The sequence below is a fragment of the Lissotriton helveticus genome, chromosome 5_1 (genome assembly GCF_964261635.1).
Source record: "Lissotriton helveticus chromosome 5_1, aLisHel1.1, whole genome shotgun sequence".
Taxonomy (NCBI): domain Eukaryota; kingdom Metazoa; phylum Chordata; class Amphibia; order Caudata; family Salamandridae; genus Lissotriton; species Lissotriton helveticus.
In genome coordinates this window covers 2078044642-2078066371 of record NC_136065.1, presented here as the reverse complement: position 1 = coordinate 2078066371, position 21730 = coordinate 2078044642, and the positions used below count along the sequence as shown (strand labels likewise).

Genomic DNA, 21730 nt, shown 5'->3' with positions numbered 1-21730 from the left:
TGTGGCCGTCAGAGTGTCTATTGTCGCGCCCAGATACTGCCGCACATGGGCGGGCTGAAGGTGTGACTTTGGATAATTCAGTGAGAATCCCAGATCGTGAAGAAGGTGAATGGTGTGGGACATGTTGGCAGCGCACTGCTGGGCCGAGTTTGCTTGGACAAGCCAGTGGTCCAGATAAGGGTAGACGTGAACGTTTTGTCTCCTGAGGTGCGCAGCCACTGTTGCCAGGCATTTTGTGAACACCCTGGGCGCTGTGGTCACTCCCAAAGGGAGGACTTTGAATTGGTAATGATGATTCTGAATGGTGAATCTGAGGTATTTTCTGTGTGACGGATGTAGTGGAATGTGAAAATATGCATCCTTGAGATCTAATGTTGCGAGGAAATCCCCCTGATTGAGCAACGGAAGAACCTGCTGCAGCGTGAGCATATGAAAGTGTTCTGAGAGAATGTACTGGTTTAGGGGCCTGAGGTCCAGTTTGGGTCGGAGGGACCCGTCTTTCTTTGGGATCAAGAAGTACAGGGAGTACACTCCCGAGCCTCTTTGTTCCACTGGTACGAGCTCGATTGCCCCTTTTTGCAGCATGACGAGCACCTCTTGCTGCAATAAGTGCAAATGCTCTGTGGACATAGGACGGTGTTTTGGGGTAATGTTGGGTGGAGTGGATGTTAACTCCAGACAATAACCCTACTGGATACGCTTTCTGACCCACCTGTCTGTGGTGATAGATTTCCAGACTGGCAGGAACTGTTGGAGTCTCCCCCCGACTGATGTTGTATGGTCGGGGGGCAGTGACAAGGCGTCACTGTTTGTTGGCGGCGGAGGATCGGGAGCTGTTGTTTCCACGACCTCTGCCCTTGGCGCTGTTTCCGCGATAGCCACCTCTGCTCTGTTTGTTGTATGAGGTTTGCGCACCACTTTTAGTGTACTGTGTTTGCTGGGACATTTGGCCTCTGGAAAAACCTCTATTGCTTGAGCGACGAAAAGTGCTACCCCTGAACTGCTGGGACTGGAGAGCCCCCATAGACTTTGCAGTCTCGGTGTCCTTTTTGATTTTTTCCAGGGTGGTATCCACCTCAGGTCCAAATAAGTGATCAGGGTTCACAGGTTGATTCAGGATGGTGGTTTGTATCTCCGGTTTGAACCCGGAGATCCTGAGCCAGGCCTGACGCCGCAACATTACACTAGTGTTAATGGACCTGGCCGCGGTGTCCGCAGCGTCCAGTGCACACTTAATAGAAGCATTTGAGATGAGTTTCCCTTCCTGAATGAGCATCTCTGCTGCCTCCTTATACTCGTCTGGCAAGTGTTGTAACAGGGTTTCAAGTGTATCATAATGTGCCCTGTCATATCTGGCCAAGAGTGCCTGCGTGTTAGAAATGCGCCAGATATTGGCCGCTTGAGCCGCCACTCTCTTCCCTGATGCTTCTAGCACTTTAGATTCCTTGTCAGGGGGAGGAGCATCACCAGTAGTTTGTGAATTTGCCCTCTTCCGGGCATTAGAAACAACTAGAGAGTCCAACGGCAACTGGCCCTTGATGTAGGTAGGGTCGCCAGGTGCCGGCTTGTATTTTTTTTCAATGCTGGGGTTTACAACCCTGGCACGTGTGGGATCTTTAAAAATGTCTGCATGTTTCAAGACACCCTTCAGCATTGGCAGAGTCTTAACGGTCTTTTCAGAGGAGGAAAAGGTGTCAAACAAAGTCTACTTCAATAGGGTCAGCATGAAGCTGGACGTCATGATTCTTGGCTGCCCTCTCAATAAGCGCATTAAATGCCGCAGAATCCTCAGTAGGGGAGGTTTTGACAGCATACACTTGAGTGTCCGGGGCAGTTTGTGGATCCCCCGGGTCTGCAGCATCTGCCCATGTGTAATGCTGATCTTCAGGATCAGTGTCGGCAGGGTAGTTGTATTCCTCGTAGTCACCTTCCCCAGCCTCCACATCTGAGTAAGTGGGCGAGATTGGAGCAGTGTCCTGAGCACGTGGATTAATCAGTTCAACAAGAACTGGAGAATCTGTGGAATCCTTCTTCTTCTTCAAAGGAATTGTGTAGGACTCCATAGGCTGTGCTGGTGTGATCTTGCGCTTGTAAATGGAAAGTTTACCGGTGTTGGCGTCGATAAACTGTTCCGACTGGTCCTCGAGTAGGGGTTGTCGATGTTTTGTGCCTACAACAGCAGGGGTAGGCTTCGGCCCGGTGGAGACTGTCATGGACGGCTCGACGACCTGCTTGGGCGCGAACGCCTTCTGCGCCACTTTCGGCGGCAGCGTGAACTGAATCGGCGCCGTCGACTTGTGCGGTTTGGCGGCTGGCTTCGGTGTGGAAGTATCCTTCGGATCGACCGCGGAAGCCTTGTCCCTAATGCGCTGCAACGAGTCAGGTGCTCTTGAGCCACTACCATGCGGTGACTCGAGGGTAGCAGTACTCTTGGCCTTTTCGGACCGACGGGTAGGATCGACTGCTTTTGGAGCTCCGAGTCCCTTGACTGTGTCGACGGCCTTTGGCGCCGACGGCTTCGGGTCGGCGGCTTTGGCAAGCGCTTTCGGTGCCCCAGTCTTCGGCTCGATGCCCTTGAGCGACTTCACCGATTCGACAACCTTCTTTGGCTTCGTCTGCACCGACATGTCCGAAGACGTGGAGCCGACCAATGCGACAGGCGTTTTCTGTTTTGATGGTGCCTCTATCACTTTTGGTTTTGAGGAGACCGAAGTTTGTACCTTTGGTTTCGATTTGACCAATGGCGGCTCCGTAGAAGCTTCTTTCGAGACGGAAGCTTTCTCTTTCGGTTTTGATTTGCCTAATGGCGGCTCCGTAGAAGTGTCCGTAGTCGGGCCCGGAGGCGAAACCGTGGATTTAGGTGTAAGATCTTGGGTAAGGCCATGTGGCGATCCTTCGACCTGAGCCTTAGTCAATGTCCGAACGGGGCATAGCTCTTCGCCTGAGCTATCTTCCGTGGCCCCATATGCCCCATCGTCGTCTCCTACCTCGTCAACGACGTCTTCTGTATTGAGCATTTCTACGTCTGCGTCGTAGTTGGAGTCAATCTCTGCCGCTGGAATGGAAATCGGCTCTTGAACTTCCTGCTCGTCTGCTTCTTCTCCCTCGGTATCGAAAATGTTCACCGGGTCAGGTGCCGTCTGCTGGGCCTCCTGGCGCGCCACGCGCCGAAGTCGAATCGTCTTCTTGGAGCGAGAACAAGCCATACAGTTGGCTTCATCGTGATCCGGCGACAGGCACTTGTTGCACACCGGGTGGACGTCGATGTGGGGATACTTGGAGTTGCACACGGGGCACCTCTTGAAGGGGCTCCGTTCCATGATGTTTTGTCGAATAAGTCTTGTTGCGTTGACTGGGCCTCGAGCACCGAAGAGCCACGCGACTCCTCTGGATGTCCGACTCGGGAACTGAGCCGGAACAGAGCTGGGCACCGAACGCAAGACAATACCGACGATATAGGAAAGGCCTGTGGGCCGAAAAGAAAGTTTTTATCAAATTCGAACTGGAGTGATCAAATATGCATCCGAACCCAATGGCGGAAAAAAACAATCTGGGGATGGAGTCGATGCCCATGCGCACTGTAGTCCAGGGGAGGAGCCACCTATCTCGTGATACTTCGAAGACTCTTCCAGGACAACAATGTGCAATCATCCGGACCCAACACTAGGCGGCGATCTATGCTATAGATATAAATTCAGCAGCCCATGGCCTCGAACATACAACCTTCCATGGGAAGAATTGCAAAGGTCAGGAATGAGTTGGTTCAAAATAGGGACCCATGGGTCTGGTGAGGACGTTGTACAGGTTCCTTAGAGGGGCAGGTGGCACCCTTGGGGGTATAACCCTTTTGAGGCCCTACATGAAGGACTTGATGACTAGTATAAGGAACATGGAAAAGTGTTGTCTAATCTGCATGTAAGTGTCCTTGGCAGCTGAATGAAGTCTATTGGAAGCGTACGCTAACTCTGAGTGTTGTAGATGAATGGGATAGTATGTAATGTCCTGAGCAGCAGGGTTCAAAGATCTATATGCTTTGGGATGAAGTAGCAGACAAACCTTTTTTAATTTTGTCCATAGCAAGCTCGAGTAGTTGGTCTGCGCGTTTCCTTGAGGAGATCCAAGCACTCCTGTGGGAGGCATAGGTAGCTGAATTCAGGAACAGTAAGAGTCAGATCGCTAGGTTGAGCTGTTTGGGGTATGGAAGCATGGTATGTCCCTATTTTTTGGTGAGAAGGTCCTCTATGTTTGTGAGCTTCTCATGGGGAATGATGGACATTTCAAGTAGAGTGAAGCACCAGGGTTGTCTGGCCCAGGTAGGAGCTTAAAGGATGAGTCTGAGACACTTGCTGCATCTTTCTTCCCACCAATGGAAGGAGTGGGAGAGGTGGAAAAGTGTAAGCAAATATCCCTGACTGGTTAATCTATAGTACATTGTCCATAGACCGTGGGCATGGGAGCCTAAAGGCCAAGATTGGGCATTTTGCATTCTCTGGGGTGGCAAAGAGGTCTATTTGTGGAGTTCCCCATCATCTAAAGTAGCTGTTTAATACTTGCCAATTGAGTTCCCACTCATGAACATCTTGTGACCCGAGGAGTAGATCTGCTAGATCATTGTTCACCCCCGGAAGGTACTTCGTTATCAAGTGGATGCAGTGATGAAGAACCTAAATCCAGATTGTCTGGCTAGAAGCGAAAAGCCGATAGAGTGGATGTCAAGCTTATGTAGGAAGTAAGTTGCGCTCATGTTGTCTGCTCTTACTAGAACTACCTTGCCTTGAATCTGAGGGAGGAAGGCTTTGAGGGCTAGGTGGATTGCTAGGATGTGGTAATAGTGCTGTTGCAGGGTGCTTAACGCTTGTACTGTTGAAAGATTGAGAAACTCTACCATCATCTTTGTGATGCGTCCATGGTGATGGTGGCCTGTGGCAAATGGTCTTCGAAAAAAGCCCACCCTGAAACAAGTTGTTGCTGTTCCACCACGGCAGAGAGCAATGAACACTAGCCTTTACCACTACTGGATACTCTACCTGACTCTCCGCTTGGGACCCCTGAGCTGCAAGGCATTATTGAAGCGGGCCCATGTGAACCCTGGTATGGGGCACTATGGCGATATTTGAAGTCATCACACCGAGGAATCACATTACTGTTCGGACTGGTAGATGACGGTATGGCTGAAAAAGAAGGAAACCTGATGGAAAGACATGTCTGTTTGTTGGCTGGGGTAGGCTTTGAAGGTACCAAATTGAGAGTTGACCCGAGGAAAGGTTGAAGAGGGATAAGATGTGACTTAGTGATGCTGATATTAAAGTCTAAGTGTGTGATAGAGATATAATGGTTTGTGTAAGGGCGAGACACTGTCACTTGTTGAGCAGCCAATCGTTCAGATAGTGTAAAATGTAAATGCTGCATCGCAGAAGGGTTAGACCTTGAATTAGTAATGCTGACCACTTACCAGGAGGCACAGCTAGTGTCAGCGAGATTGGATGGGGATGTGAAACATGCACCCTTCAGGTCCAATGCTACCACGACGTCTCCTTGCTGCAGCACAAGTATGACGTCCTGAAGGGTTACCACGTGGAAGTGTTCCGAAACTATGTATCTACTAAGAGGTAGGAAAACGAGAACAGGCCAGAGGGTCCCGTCTTTTTTGAGAATGAGAAAGTACAAGGAGTAAACCCTCTTAAATTGGTGTTGTGAAAGGACAGGTTTTATGCCCCTTTTTGAAGGATGACTTATACTTCTACTTCTAGAAGATATACGTGGTCCTCACTGAGGTGTAAGATCCTAGGTGGTACTCTGGGCGAGTAGGAGTGAAACTCTAGACAGTAACAATGTTGAAATATGGCTAGAACACGTTGGCTGAAGTGATCTCTTGCTGTTTTGGCAAGGAATCTTTGATTCATCTCCCAATAGGGGTTATGTGGTTGGGTGGGAGGTGCTCGGGAGTCAATGTTTTGTAGTGGAGGAGGCTCACTTACTGGAACTGCCTATGGCCCTGCCTTTGTTGTTGTTACCTCTATACTCCACGTGTGTGTGTAACCTCTAGAGGCATAAGGCGGATGGGACTGCTGTTGCTTGTGATCGAACTCACACCTGGATAGGTGGATTTAAACCTTGAACAGTATTTCTGCCCACAAAATGACCCCCTTTGACTAGAAGCTTGAAGAGCTCCCAGGGCCTCATGTGGCTGAGCTGTCGGCCAAACAAATATTCTCCATCAAAGGGAAGATTAAGGAGGGGTTGTTGCACCTCAAGCTTAAACCCAGAGATACAAAGCCAATGTCGACAAATAAGGATACTTCTATTCAGTTCTCAGGCTGCTGTGTCACCTGTATCGAGGGTGCATCGTATAGTTGCTTTCGAGATAGTCTTGCCCCCTGCCAATTCTTCTCACCCTTGTTTGTATTTAGGTGGTAGGTGCTCACAGGCACGTTGCTCCCCACACTACTGCACGGCTCCGTCCATCTGTGCCTGCCCCGCCGCACGTACCCCCATTATCTTTCCTAATTGTGATTGTTTCTGTGCCTAATTTGTTTCACTCTGTGCCTATATTGTTTTCTTCCTTTGTGCCTAATTACTGTTCCTCGCCTGCCTCGCCGCCTGTACCCGCATGGTTCTTGCTTAATTTTGTTTTTTTCTGTGCCTAATTTGTTTTTCTCTGTGCCTTATTTGTTTCTTCTTTTGCACCAAATTGCTGCCCCTCGCCCGTTTTCCTGCCACTGCGTCCCTGTCCCCCGCACTCCCATTCGCCGCCCCCCTCCCGCTTCCCAGCTGCTCCTTCCTCCCACATCCCCTCATATGGAGGCCGCGCAGCGGCCGCGCGCCGAAGGCACGCCTAAGGCAAGACTGCCTGCGCCCGAACCGCCCCCCCCCCAGCGCCAGAACCCCTGGCCCCCGCAAGCGCCACAACACCCACATCCGCTACGACTCAGGCACCCTCCACGCACTCAACACCGGACGACCACGCACCTGCTGCCTAGCAGCCCCGAAACGCACCCATGGACCCTTCTCCTGCCGGACCCGCCAAACCACCTACCAAAGAACCCAACTACCTCAGATGCATCCTCCTCAACAACCGTTCCGCACGCAAACACGCCGTCGAACTCTGGGACCTACTGGACTCCAACACCCCAGGTGTCACCTTCCTGACGGAGACCTGGCTGAACCCCTCCTCGGCCCCCGCCATAGCCATAGCCATCCCGGAAGGCTACAAGATCATCCGCAAGGACTGCACCAATGGAGTAGGAGGAGGAATCGCCATCGTCCACAGGAACACTCTCAAAGTCTCAACCATCACCGACGACACCCTCAGCACCATCGAATACCTGCACTTCCAGATTCACACTGATCTCAACACCACCTTCAGAGGAACCCTCGTCTACAGACCCCTCCGGACCCTGAGCACAGTTCAGCGACTCCATCACTGACCTCATCAGCACACACGCCCTCGCCTTCACAGACTACATCCTCCTCGGGGACCCGAACGTCCACCTCGAGAACAACAACGACACCAACTCCACCACCCTGATCGACAACCTCGCCAACCTCGAACTCAGACAACTCATCACTACTCCCACCCACTCCGCCGGCCACACGCTTGCCCCCATCTTCTCCGCTAGCTCCCACGTCTCCTTCAGCCACACCACAGAGCTCCACTGGACCGATCACCGCTGCATCCACTTCACCTTCCGCAAACCCACCACGCACCACCGCAGCCAACAGATGCCGCGCCGCTGCTGGAACAAAGTCACCAAGGACCAGCTTTCCACCACCCTCGCCCGGAGCCCACCCGCAGACCCAACCGAGCCCGATGCCGCCGCTCGCAACCTCAGTCAGTGGATCTACAACTGCGCCAACACCCTCGCTCCGCTCAAGAAGCCCTCCAACACCCACACTAGCAAGAAAGCCAGCTGGTTCACCGAAGCCCTCCAGGCCTCCAAGAGAACCTACTGAAAACTAAAAAAAAACTGGATCCATGAACGAACACTAGAAAGCTACACAGCCCACAAGAACGCCACCCGCAGACACCACCACCTCATCAGATAAGCCAAAAGGACCTCCTTCAAAGACCGCCTAGACAACAACGCACACAACAGCAAAGAGCTCTTCAACATCGTGAAGGAACTCTCCAACACCAGCTCCAACACCAACGACATCCCACCTTCACAAGACCTGTGAGACTCGCAGGCCACCTTCTTCCATCGCAAGATGGCAGACATCCACGACAGCTTCAACGCCGTGACCACCCCGGCAACCACGGAGACCCCCGCTCCCACGACCACCACCCGCACCAACTCTCCTTGACCAACATCAACGACGACACCATCAAGATCATGAACACCGTCCACTCAGGATCCCCGGAAGACCCTTTCCCACAACACATCTTCAACAAAACCAGAAGCACCATCGCACCCCATCTCTGGAAAACCACTAACATCTCCTTTGAGACCGCGGCCTTCCCGGAGAGCTAGAAGCACGCAAAGATCAACGCCTTACTCAAGAAACCCAAGGCGGACCCCCAAGGACCTCAAGAACTTCCGACCCATCTCCCTACTCCCATTCCCGGCGAAGGTCATCGAAAAGGCCGTCAACAAACAACTGACCAGCTTCCTTGAGGAAAACAGCATCCAGGACCCGTCCCAGTCTGGGTTCCGCAGCAACCACAGCATTGAAACTGCCCTCATCGTGCCACCGATGACATCAGGACCCTGCAAGACAACGGAAAAACTGCTGCCCTCATCCTCCTGGACCTGTCAGCCGCCTTCGACACGGTCTGCCACCGCACACTATGAACACGCCTCTACGATGCCGGAATCAAAGAGAAGGCCCTGGACTGGACCTCCTCCTTCCTCTCCGGCAGAACTCGTAGCGTCTGCCTACCCCCTTCCGCTCCAAAGCCACCGGGATCATCTGCGGTGTACCCCAAGGCTCATTCCTCTGCCCAACATTGTTCAACGTCTACATGGCACCGCTCGCCCACATCGCACAACGGCACGACCTCAACATCATCTCCTACGCCGACAACACCCAGCTGATCCTCTCCCTCACCAAGGACCCCCACACCGCCAAAACCAACCTCCACGAAGGAATGAAGGCCGTCGCTGACTGGATGAGGAACAGCCGACTGAAGCTGAACTCGGACATGACAGAGGTCCTCATCCTCGGATCCACCCCCTCGTCCTGGGATGACTCCTGGTGGCCGACTGCACTAGGAACACCCCCAACACTCACCGACCACGCACGCAAACTAGGTGTCATCCTCGACTCTACCCTCTCCATGACGAAACAGGTCAACACCGTCTCCTCCTCCTGCTTCAACACCCTCCGCATGCTTCGCAGATCTTCAAATAGATCCTCACCGAAACGAGAAGGACGGTCACCCAGGCCCTCGCCAGCAGTAGACTGGACTACGGAAACGCCCTTTACGCAGGAGCCTCGGCCAAACTCCTGAAACGGCGCCAATGCATCCAGAACGCCTCTGTACGCCTGATCCTCGACATCCCTCGCCGCAGCCACATCACACCCCACCTGAGAGACATGTACTGGCTCCCTGTCAACAAGAGGATAACCTTCAAGCTCCTCACCCACGCACACACAGCACTCCACAACACCAGACCAGCGTACCCCAACAGCCGACTCAGCCTCTACACCCCCCACCCGCCAGCTCCGCTCTGCAGACCGCACCCTCGCCACTGTCCCCCGCATCCGAAGAGTGACCGCCAGCAGCAAATCATTCTCCCACCTCGCCGCCAAGACATGTAACACCCTCCCCACCCTCCTACGGCTGACCGAAGACCTTCTGACCTTAAAAAGACTCATCAAGACCTGGCTCTTCGAACAGTAGCAGCTTCCCCCACCTAGCGCCTTGAGACCCTCACGGGTAGGTAGTGCGCTTTACAAATGCTATGATTGATTGATTGATTGGTGCTGAAGTAACTCCTACATTTGATTACAATGTGTTCTATCTTATCTCGCCAGTAGGTCAACAGAATTGGCAAATGTACCTGTGGTTAGAGGCCAGCGAGGGTTAGCTCTAGTCTGCTGCGCCAAGCTGCTTACTCTCCTTGTGACGTGGAGTGGCGTCTCCCATCCCCTGACAGTTTTCGCACTTACATGCAGAGTGAATGGCTAAGGAGTCGAATTCAATAGGTGCCTTGATGTAAGGTGAGTCAGAGTGTGGCCTTGTACATCCTCTCTTCAGCAACAGTAGGGGGTTACCACCCTGGCTTTGATCAGGTCCATTAAATGCTCTGTACCCGCTTGTACCATGCCCTTAAAAATGGGTGAAACTGAAAAGTATGCTCTGTCTTTGAGAGGGTCTCGACTGAGTGGTCCTCCTTCTGAACAACACTGCAGTCCTTTTTATGGTATTGGGCGGCCTGTTGTATTACCTAATGATATGAGGTTATACGGTCAGTGGAGAGGGGGAGTTGAGAGACACAGATCAGAGTCAGGGTACCCAGGAGGGCTATGTGATCCTACTGAAGATTGAAGTGAACCCATATGTATTTATAGCTTTATTAGTGTCTGGAGGTGGCAGGGGAGAGAGAGGAGGAGGAGGTAGAGGAAGAGCAGGCGGAGGAGGCAGAGGAGTGGAAGGGGTGAAGTAAATGGGGCTGGTGCTCTAGTCCTTGCACCTCTTTTTATACTTGGGAGCCAGTTCTAAAAGTTCTAATGCTGAAAATTAAGTCCTCCTAAAGGTGGGCTTCCTTTTATTTAGTATGGTGTTGACCAACTAGGGAGGGAGCTTAGTAGCTAGTCTATCCCCTCTGAGGATGTATGTACAGTTTATTTGCCGGGCATCGAGCTCCCTGGGAACCGCTGGAGGATGGACGCTCGATTTGTCAGGGCTTTCAGAGTCAGTGATCCTCGACCTGGAAGGTTTAACCCATGGAAGCAACACCTTAGAGGTCGATGGTCTTCATGGCGAGGTAGGTATAGGCTTCAGTGTTTCAGCGCAGAAGGTGGTATCTGCTCCAAGAGAGCTTTCATGCCAGCGGTGTCTTGGAGCCTGTTGCAATTTGATGCAGGCATGGGCTTTGGTGCAGAGGAGGCTAAAATCTTTGTCTCACCAGCTGATCTGGAATGTTGTGAGCCTGTGGATGAGAGGGGTGCTGGCTCTGTGGGATTCTTGTGGGTTGGATGTGTGCCAAAGGCATGTGGTGCCCCGTAGGGATGGCTCAACTTTGAGGTTGTATTGGCCTGACCCACTCAGGGGAGGTGCTCCCTGTGAAAAAATGGCTCTTTGACATTGTTAGTCGCCTACTCTTTGCCTGGAACATGATGTGGTTTTGACTGAAAGTGCACAGGGGCCCTGCCAAACAGGTCTCCTGTGCCAGAGCTCCTTTCCTAAAACGGTACAACGATTTGAACTTCAGACCCCCCTGTAAGTCACTAGTAAATGGTACTCTGGTACCTAGGGCATTGGGACTGAAGAGGGTCCCCTAGATACCAGTCAACAAGACCATGCAAACTGCAACTGCAGCCTGAATGCCTTAATGCAGAGCAAAACAACAAAGTCGACACAGCACACTTCATGTGTGCTATGCCAAGCAGCAGTGCCTACGGTATAGGTAACCACAAAAGGGGTTTGGCCTACCCTCAGTAAGGCCGGGCCATATACCAGAAAACACCACAAGAGATGCCAATACTGATCAACAATCACTCACACTTTCATTCAAAGATCACAAACTAATTGCTATGATCGGCATAGAGACATTTAATTTCTTAATATCAATTTTTTGTTTAGATGCAAATCCTTTAGAAATGTTTGTTTTGGTGCAAAGAAAACATTTGAAATAATTGGAGATGCACTGGAATCGCAACAAATAATAATAGACGTCCAAATTGCGTAACACAATACAACATCAATAAACATATAAATCACATTGGAAAACATAACATACACCACATGTACAGCTCAGTTTCTGTATAAATTTGCAATCACAATAATATCAAAATACCTCTGGCTAGTATCTCACTTGGTTATACTTCTAAATCATTTCAGAGATAGTGGCCAAATAGGGACCCTACTACGCTCACTCTAATCATTTTACAGGAAGAAAACTTGGATTGGAGCGAAAGTGGTAACACAAACATGAACACCTATTTGGCCAATTAGTAATTGCAATTAGTTTATGTGATCTTTGAATGAAAGTATGAGTGATTGTTGATTAGTATTGGCAACTCTTGTGGTGTTTCTACGGTATAGGTAAGTCACCCCTCTAGCAGGCCTTACAACACCTAAGGCAGGGTGCACTATATCTCAGGTGTTGGGCTATCTGCATGAGTAGAAAGGTGAAAGGTCCCTACAATATTTAAGCCTATTCTTAATTATTGTAAGTGTCAGTGAAGCCATAGAGAGTACATGAGCAGGAAACTCGACAACTCGAGTTCCCCAGCACCATGATGGCTTTGCTACACCCAGGAAGTGTTTAGTACCAAATAGCTCTTCTCAATAAACCCACACGTATGCCAGTGTGGGAATTATGGAAACATGTACCGAGAGGGCACGTCAGAGGTGCCTCCTGAAAACCTACCAACGCTGGTGTGGTCTCTAACTGGCTTTAGGCAGCCTGCCACCGCCAGACATGTTTTTGGACCCCTGGGTCAAGAGACCATGCACTCTGAGGCTAGACACAAAGCACATCCTAGGTGGAGGTGTCAAAGCACATCCTAGGTGGAGGTGTCACACCTCCTCCTGCAGGATGAGCACAGTGTTCGAAAGGGAAGTTTCAAAGGTCTTGCTGCCTCTGTAAGGCATCCCCAGCCGCTGCTGATAGCAACAGATGGCAGGCCCGGTTCAAAACCCCACTTTTGGCTGGAGAACCGGCAGGAAAACTTAGTAAGAGTAGGAGGTGTGCCCCTTTCACCAACTCCCCACCTCAGGTGCACGAGGCGATGTGAAGCCCATTTTTCAGGGCCTACCATCATGAAGATGGTGTGACTTATCCAATCAGGGCTAGGGCTATGCCCCCCTCTCACAGGAGGGTGGCATAATAGTGAGTGTAGAACGCCAGGTAAGAGAACCATTGGTCACTACCTGTAACACCCCTAAATCTAGTATTTAGGTGCCACCACTAGACCCAGAAATCAGATTCCTGAATATCTAAGAAGAGGAGGACACCACAGATTTGTTCCCGCAGAGAAGATTACAGACACCAACTGACTTGACCCAAGCCCTTTCAACCCGGCTAAAGCCCTCGACGATCTTGGGCCAAAAGACGATAAGTCCTGCAGCCCAGAGACCTTCAAAGTCTTGGGAGAACTGCCTGCCTTCGACAAAGATCAAGATCTCCTGGGGCCCTGTCCAGAAGAAACCAACTTTAAAGAACCAAGACCTTTGCCCTGAAGAATCACAAAACCACCACCAGACCCACCTCTGCACCCGATGCCCATGACCCAAGTCCTAGTGGCCCACCACATCTGAGCACAAAAGTCCACGGTGGGCTGACCCCTGCGGGCTCCACCTCGACGCCTGCAGCCTCAACTCGAAGACTCCCGCGACTTGCCCGGTAAGACTTTTCAGACTCAAAAGGACACCCGCCTTGGGGAGCTTCATCAAAAGTGTCCCTAAGTCCCCTAGCATCTTACTTGGGAAGCTGTGGGTTATGGTCATCCAGCCTCCTGGTCTGTGCCTGCAGCCTTTTTTCCAAGACTGATCTCTTTAATTGAATTGCACTGGGCGTCCAACGCTGTGTTGGAACTCTGCACCAGACTGCCCCAGTGCTGCTGGGAATGTAAGTTTGATGCTGTCTTGTGGCCAACCTGTACTTACCTTAACTCCGGGAGGTCGACCTCAGACACCGGTTTACTCACCTGTGAGTAGCGAAACGTTCATTACTTCGTCTCCATTGATTTAACATTGGGCGCCTGACCCTGAAATTGACCTCTGCACCTGGCCGCCCCTATGCCACAGTTTTGGTGCGTATTTGAATCTTGCCTGGTGTTGAACCCAGAACACGGAGACTGAATTTGTAATTAGAGTACTTACCTGCAAAATAGCATTCTTGTTTTCCTCCCACAGGTTAACAATTCAAAGCCTTAACATTGCACTGTATCCACTTTTTAAAGTGTCAAGTATTTTCCTGAAAAACATACTTACCTTTTTGCATATATCTTGGTGTTAAAATAAAACTTGGGAGAAACTTATTTTTCTAAAATTGGTGTGGATCTCCTTTTTGTGTCATTTATTGGTTTAACAGATGTCTTACACTCCTCTGTGGTAGGTCTGAGGCTTCTTGACCACTCTACCCCCAATAGAGCACTTGGGGGTTTACATTGAGCCCACTAAACTTCTGGGGGAATCTCTGAAGTCTTTGCACGATATAACCACCAAGAGGTATATCAAATAAAGAACCAGCTTCCTACACCCCCTGCCCTCACGGAACTTTGGCCAGCTAGGAATTAGAGTCTGCCATACTCATGGCATGCGGTGCTGTCCAAATGTGCATGGTCCTTCTGCATAGACGGCGAGGTTGGATCGTTCCTCCTCTTCTTCTGAACCAAAGGAGAAACCACATTTGAAGCTGGTTGGTGGGGCAGAATATTCAAAGACCTGGCTTCCTCAGCACCGGGAGTTTCTTCCCCAAAGATTCCTCCATTGAGTGTTTGTACATCTTATAAATGTAAATGTGTGTATACTTGTAAAGCGCACTATCACCTGAAAAGTATCTTGGCGCTGTATACCGCTGTGGAACCCTTCCTGGCTTTCGCTGTGAGATGCCCCCTTACTGGGCACCTCCAGTGGCGTAACGAAACTTGAGGGGGCCCCCCTGCATCAGAATATGGAGGGGGCCCCCCCATGCTCCGGATTCAGTCAGGAGTTCTCAGGTCAGGGGCCTGCTGCGTGTGCACCAGTGGCGGCCGGTAGATCCCAAAAGTGGTGCAACGAAAAGCTGTGGTCCAAGCCGAAGGAGCAAGTGAGTACAGCAAGCACATCAAAGTGAAAGAGGTGTGCCCAGGCTGTCCTTCCCAAGTCGGCCCCCCAACCACTCAAATCTCAGCTCCAAACAAATCTAGTCATTTGTCTCCAAAACATCAACCCGTCGGCGCATGAAAGCAGACACGCCCTGCCACCAAACACTAGCTTTGCATTTTTGAAAAACAACCCAAATTCCCTAAATCAAGAAGTCATCTCCTCTGTGAAAAAGTTCAACCACTGCCATGAACCACTGCAACACATGGATAGACTCTGCCCTGAACATCCATGTGTCATAGCCGCTCATATGCGACAATCCCATGCCAAGAACCACCACCATCAAGCCGAAGCTAGCATGGGGGCTGTGCACCATCACGCAATCAGACAGGAACCACCACTATTATGCCAGGGCCCGCATTTCACCCAGCCTCGGCACCACCATACCATGGGTGAACACATTGGGCCGACATGTACCACCACCATGGCAGGGCCAACACTATGTAATGTCATTCCATCTATCAAGTACACAATCATGGAACATCGCCGGTGTTGAAATGGTGCAGCTCTGCAGAATCTCACTAGCGGCCGCGACAAGCTCCCCTCTCTACCCAGTGATAGCCCTCTCCACACAAAGGCATGTCATAGGCACTATGGAAAAGAGAGAACAAAACATGAACGGCTTCCTTGCCTGACTCTAACAGTCCACCCACTCCCTTCACAGCCCCCCCCTCACAGTACAAAAGGACACCCACATGGCCCCTGTACCTCTCCACAGGTCAAATGCATATCAACATATCAATTCTTTGCTCTGTAAGCCGTTTGAGATGTTTGGTGCCGCATGGCTGTTGTTGTTATTTGCTGGTGTTTGTGTGAGGATCTATAGCGCCGGGACGCTCTATGAGCAGCTGAGCGCTACAAAACCCCCAGTAACATAACATAACATAACATAACCATCCTGGAATGGCTACCCACCTAGGAAAGTAAGGAAGACATCCCAGAAAACAAAAACAGCTTGACCCATATGCGCAATGCAGGGTCTGAAATAGGCTGTGGGGCACTGGCGCACAGCTCCCTGCAGGACAGCCAAGGGTCACGACTTCAGAGCCCACCGCGTTTACTCCCTGCCCCGTGCCACTTCATGGTCTATGTCGTGCAACCCCATCTACGCCCTGTCGTATTTCATTGTCTCCTATTTACCACTGTCCACCCACTGTATTTACACTCTGTATTTCTTTGTCTCTCGTACACTGCTGCCCACCCACTGTATCCACACCCCGCAGCACCTCCCTGTCTCTCATCCACCACCGTCCACCCACTGTACCTACACCTCACTGTCTCATACACCAGCGCCCACCCACTGAATTTACACCCTGCACTTCATTGTCTCTCACACACTGCTGTCCACCCACTGCATCTATACCCTACAGCTCCCCATTGTCTCTCACACACCGCTGTCCACCCACTGCATCTATACCCTACAGCTCCCCATTGTCTCTCACACACCGCTGTCCACCCACTGCATCTATACCCTACAGCACCCCATTGTCTCTCATACACCACTGTCCACACACTGCACTCACACCCTGCATTTCATTGTCTCTAATACACCACTGTCCACACCATGCAGCCACACCATGCAGCACTCCATTGTCTCATACACCACTGTCCACCCACTGCACCCACACCCTGCATTTCATTGTCTCTAATACACCACTGTCCACACCATGCAGCCACACCATGCAGCACTCCATTGTCTCATACACCACTGTCCACCCACTGCACCCACACCCTGCATTTCATTGTCTCTCATACACAACTGTCCACCCGCTGCATCCACACCCTGCAGTGCCTCAAAGTGTCTCATACACCACTGTCCACCCACTGCATTTACACCCCTTCGTATTTCAATGATTTCTTCATGTCTCTCTTCTCTCAGCATCCACTAGCCATCTTGGAACAACAAAGTCACAATAAGCTACAGCAAAAGAAACATACTTTGGCACAGCCAATAGCTCTGCAACCAACATCAGACCCATTGGCTTTGCCAACACTTATTAGATATGACATCCCACATGGATCCTCCCCTTCCGACCCACAATGTCCTTCCCTTCCCATGTGTGTCCCATGTGTGTCCCACTCTCTCCCATATGACTCTGGCGTCAGTTTGCTACACTCCAGTCCCATCCACTTCCCCGAATATATCTCTATCATTCTTGGCACACTGTTTCTGCTCTGGGGGCTCACTCCACGCCCCACTAGACTTTAACCACCAATCCATAACATGATCTCTATTGGACTCCTCAACAAAAAGCATTACCAATGTGAACAACAAGAAATAGAATTCATAGGAAAACAAACAAAACATAAAGTGCACAGCATGGGCGGAAACTGAGTACCCAAAATGCATTCAAAAAAGAGAAAATGAAGGCTCTGTGCTGTGGAACCCGGGAACGACCCTCCCCAACTCCATAGCACTCCGGAGGCCCCCAAAATGTGAGCCTCTCAGCCAAGCTAGAGTCAGTGGTGTAGCACGAGCCCCACGTGCCCTCATTTAATGAGGTGAAAATGGCCCCCTGGCTTCTGCCCGTTTAGAGAAAGACCGCCACAGTCAGGGTGCCCCTCCCATTCCCCGGCTCCGATGCCACTGCACATGCTGCCCATTGGCATGCACGCCCATGGCCAGAGTCTAAAAGTAAACAAAGGACCGATGACAAAGTGAGTCAACAACACTAGGCAGGTGCCTATGATGCCAGCACCAGACAGCGCCAAATTGACACCAAAAGCATCAGACACCACCAATGTACTCCAAGGAGGGAGCAATAAACACAAAATTGAATTTTTCTGAAGGCCCCAGACAGTCCCGCACCTGGTCTCAAACGTCGCTCAAAAGTGTGCAACAACCACAGTCATGCTCTCCCCACCTTTGCAACTGGGAAGACCCCCGATACAAATTAAATGTGGCACAACAGCCAGAGATGCCGGTCCTGGAACTGGGGGGGGGGGGGGGGGGGGGGGTCACACTCGAGTCTCAGCATTGGGCCAACATCCCATGACCCTGGGCAAACCACCCAATATCCCTGTGCTAAAAAAACAAGTGTGTGGAAGAAGAGTGCGAGTGGACCCTTCAGGCCCCGCCGGTGACCGTAACCGTGACGGACTTACTTCGGAGTTCTGTTCAGTCACACTCGAGTCCTGAGCGCGGGCTTTTTGTCTTCGTCCACTTCAATTCGAATCGATCGAAGTGTTGTTGTTGTTCCTCCTTCTTCTTTACTATGGCCATGCTGCGAGCGTGCCCCTGCCCACACGCACACGTGACGTGACGTCAGTCACACCTCACACCTGACCGGACCGTCCTACTGCTTATTGGGCCGCAGACAGTGTTGTATCCCTGGGCCCGGGCCGGCTGCCTGGCATTGGTCACCACTCACCAGCAGTCCCCCCCCCCCCCCCCCCCCCCGGTGAACCCGGCACGCGCATACGCGGCGGCGGAACGAAAGACCGAAAGTGAAAGAAAGTCAACTTTGTCCTGCGGCCGCCATTTCATAAGATTCGAGTGGCTGGCGGCTCAGAGTGTAATAAACGTTAATGCACCATTTCGGACTTGCTCTCAGGGCCCCTGCACCATTTTGAAGACTGTCTCGGGGCCCCGGGCCGGGCCTGGCCTGGCTGCCCGCACCATTTTGAAGACTGCCTCTCTCTCCCAGTCCCCCAGGGGGGTCCCGCACCACCATTTTCAAACAGACAAACACTTAACACTCGTCACCACTAGTAGACTCGCAGGGGCCCCGGCCGGGGGCCCCGCGGCCCGCACCATTTCAGTGGCAGGGGCCCCGGCCGGCCCGGGGCCCGCGCTGCGCAACATTTTAGAGCCACTACCCACCACAATTGTTTTATTGTTGTATGACGTGAGGAGGGGCCCTGCCGGCCGGGGCCCCCAGCCAGCGCGAGGCCCCCCCGCAATGCGGGGCCTGCGGGGGCTTGTGTTACGCCCCTGGGCACCTCCAAGGTGAAGCCAGGCATCCTAGCGCTTTCGGGGCCGTTGTGGAGATTAAGCAAGCAATTGCCCAGAGTTGCAGAGTGGGACCCATGATTAGAGTAGGCACCTAGGCGAGAATTATCGAGTCCGTGGACATTGAGCCCAAGACCCTGTCGCGTCGGGAATTGAACCCTGGTCCCGGGCCAGACTTCTGCCTCAGGGTCTGCCGCTCTAATCGGTGAGCCACACTTCTCCACCTTATGATGTCCCAACCCCATGTCCCTGCGTTGACTAAGAGTTTTTTTTTACCAAATGCCAGGGAGGACTCACACTGTGTTGTCGTGCTTAGGCTATAAACACAAATTACAGACTGGTGGCAGTCAAGCCAGGGGTATTTTGCGGTACATCGAGGATAGTGTTTACACTGGGTCCATTCAATCACCAGCTGGGCATTGCTGAAGGAGAAAAAGTTGAGTAGAGGCTTCAAGGCCCCTAGCCAGGTAAACGGTCCAGTGGTGTGAAATCTGTCCATCATTGGTGTTAAGGAGCACTCAGTAGTGAGTCAGCAGTAGAATGTTGTTTTCTGTTTTGATTGGTGTCAAAATAAGACTGGGAATGGTGGAAGAAAGCGTCACAAGGCACCCATGCACATATAAGGAAGAGTTACCATACACCTTGCGATTCAAGAGAATTATTTGTAGAAAAACAAGCTGCAAACATTCAAGCCTAATACTAGATGGCGTGTGAGTACAAAAAGGGGTAGGCCCTTGAGAACTCAGGACCTGGGTCCGTGAAACAGTACAAAAATAGGGTCGGTAAGAGTTAGAAAGTCTCAAAAAACATTTAGAAGACCAGTTATATGGTCGGACACACAATCAATGACTTAAATGTGAATTCCTTTAGAATACGTTCTTCACAAAATTAGACTAATCATTTCAAGTTCATTGGCATTTATTCATGCAAAGTTTCAATCAAATTGCAGCCAATATTTCATGTAATTGTAGAATCATTACATTCATACTAGATGGCAGGAGCATCCAGAACAAAGTGTATCTACAGCAACACATGCTGTAAACTGTCGTTTTCATTGTAAGGAATTGAAGTCCTGCTCAATGCATTGGTTCAAGCAGGCCTTCAATAGTTCAATTATAGTGAAACTGCAGCTGACTATATGTTTGGCACCTCAATTTCAATGTCCACAATATTTTAAAGTCCTGTGCACATAGCCTCGAGACCTGCCACAGTTGGGTCCCACTGGAGATCAAGAAACGTCAAATAGAGAAAGTATGGAGGAGCACCAGGGATGAAGTCACAACAGCCAGTATGTTCTATTCAAAATTCTTTATTCTTCATTGGATTAAAACAACATGCACTTGCCCTGGCCAGGATTTGATTGTTATTTACAACATCTGGGCTGACCTCTGCCTGGACTTTAAAAGCGGGACCTATCTGGTACAGAAGTCTCTTGCCCTGACGAAGTTCCCATTAAAGGAACGAAACGCGTTGGCTGTTGTCCTTTTTTAATCCAATAAAGAATAAAGAATTTTGAATAGAACATACTGGCTGTTGTGACTTCATCCCTGGTGCTGACTCCATACTTTCTCTATTAGGCCTTCAATAGTTGTGATAAAACCCCTTAGAGGTACCATATTGGTATGGGCATCACTCTTACTGGTGCAATTCTCTTTACCCCCTCTAAAACCTGCAGTACCTTTGGTGCCACTATAGCAGACAGGGGTACTCTAATAGATATATTTGGCAGTTATGCAACTTGTAGGTGCATCATCAATCTTACTATGGTAGTGTCACCTGTAAAGTTATGTGTTGGGTTTTCTCTCCTGCACGAGTGAATGAACCTGGCCAAATTTGCTCCCTTTTTGGCACCGCATGCCACTTCTTTGTCATTCTTGGACCCAGAGCTGTGGACCATGTTCCCGAATCCAATGGTAAAAAACATGAATCTAAAGATGGAGACCAAGCAGTGGAGCCTTGTGGGCTTATGTCGACATCATGGGGATGGGGGGAATGGGGGGGGGGGGGGGGGATGGCATTGCCCACCTTCTGTTTGACACATCAAGAAACAAAATGGGGCAGATGCCTAAAATACCACTAAAATACCACTCCTATTGCACAATGATTGCATCTGGTTAGCACGTTTTAAAGGGTACCAAATGAAAACTGTATTCCAGTCTGAAGAGCTAGGTTTCAGACCTTGCAGTTACATTTTGGTGGTCTCAAGTATCATTCCCCCATGGTGATCAACAGTTCAATGACAGCTTATGGAACTGAACACTAGTGTGAGCGGTTACACACAGAGTCACCTAACAGGAACTCTGAATATGCAGCAAGAGCTGTATATGGGAAGTTGAAACAAAGAATGGACTGCAAGGCTAATACATTATTTGGGGGGTTCAAACATCAAGTGAGGAGACCCAAAAGGTAGCTAATAACATAACTTGCTGAGGAATCTTTGGCTTGCAGGCTAGCAAGCAGAAGATAAAGGTGTGACGGCAGAAAGGTGGAAGGAGGAAGCAAAGTGGGGTATGACGTCAAGTGAGGCTCCAGATAGAGGAAGAAGGGGCCAAGGGCAGACACACAGAAGAACCTTTAATGGTAGTGATGTGTGAGCGAACCTAAAGAAGCACTGGGACACTGCCTGAGGTGAGGGGCTTGGTAGGAAGAGTTAGGTGGGATAATAGAGTAGAGATTGTGAAGTCAAGGGAACTGGGAACAAAAACTGCAAATTATAACTGATGGGTCAATTCAATCTTCCAACTGCTTATCTGGTTTTGGTGCACAGACCCTCCATGCTGGGTAGGTTTACACTTGGTATC

At 50.7% G+C, this 21730-nt stretch overlaps 1 protein-coding gene across 6 annotated transcripts in view; it reads right to left on the bottom strand.

The window, feature by feature from the left end:
• VARS1 (valyl-tRNA synthetase 1) overlaps positions 1-21730 on the bottom strand; it is a 205901-nt gene that overhangs the window by 95487 nt on the left and 88684 nt on the right. The gene's annotated exons all lie outside the window — the stretch shown is intronic.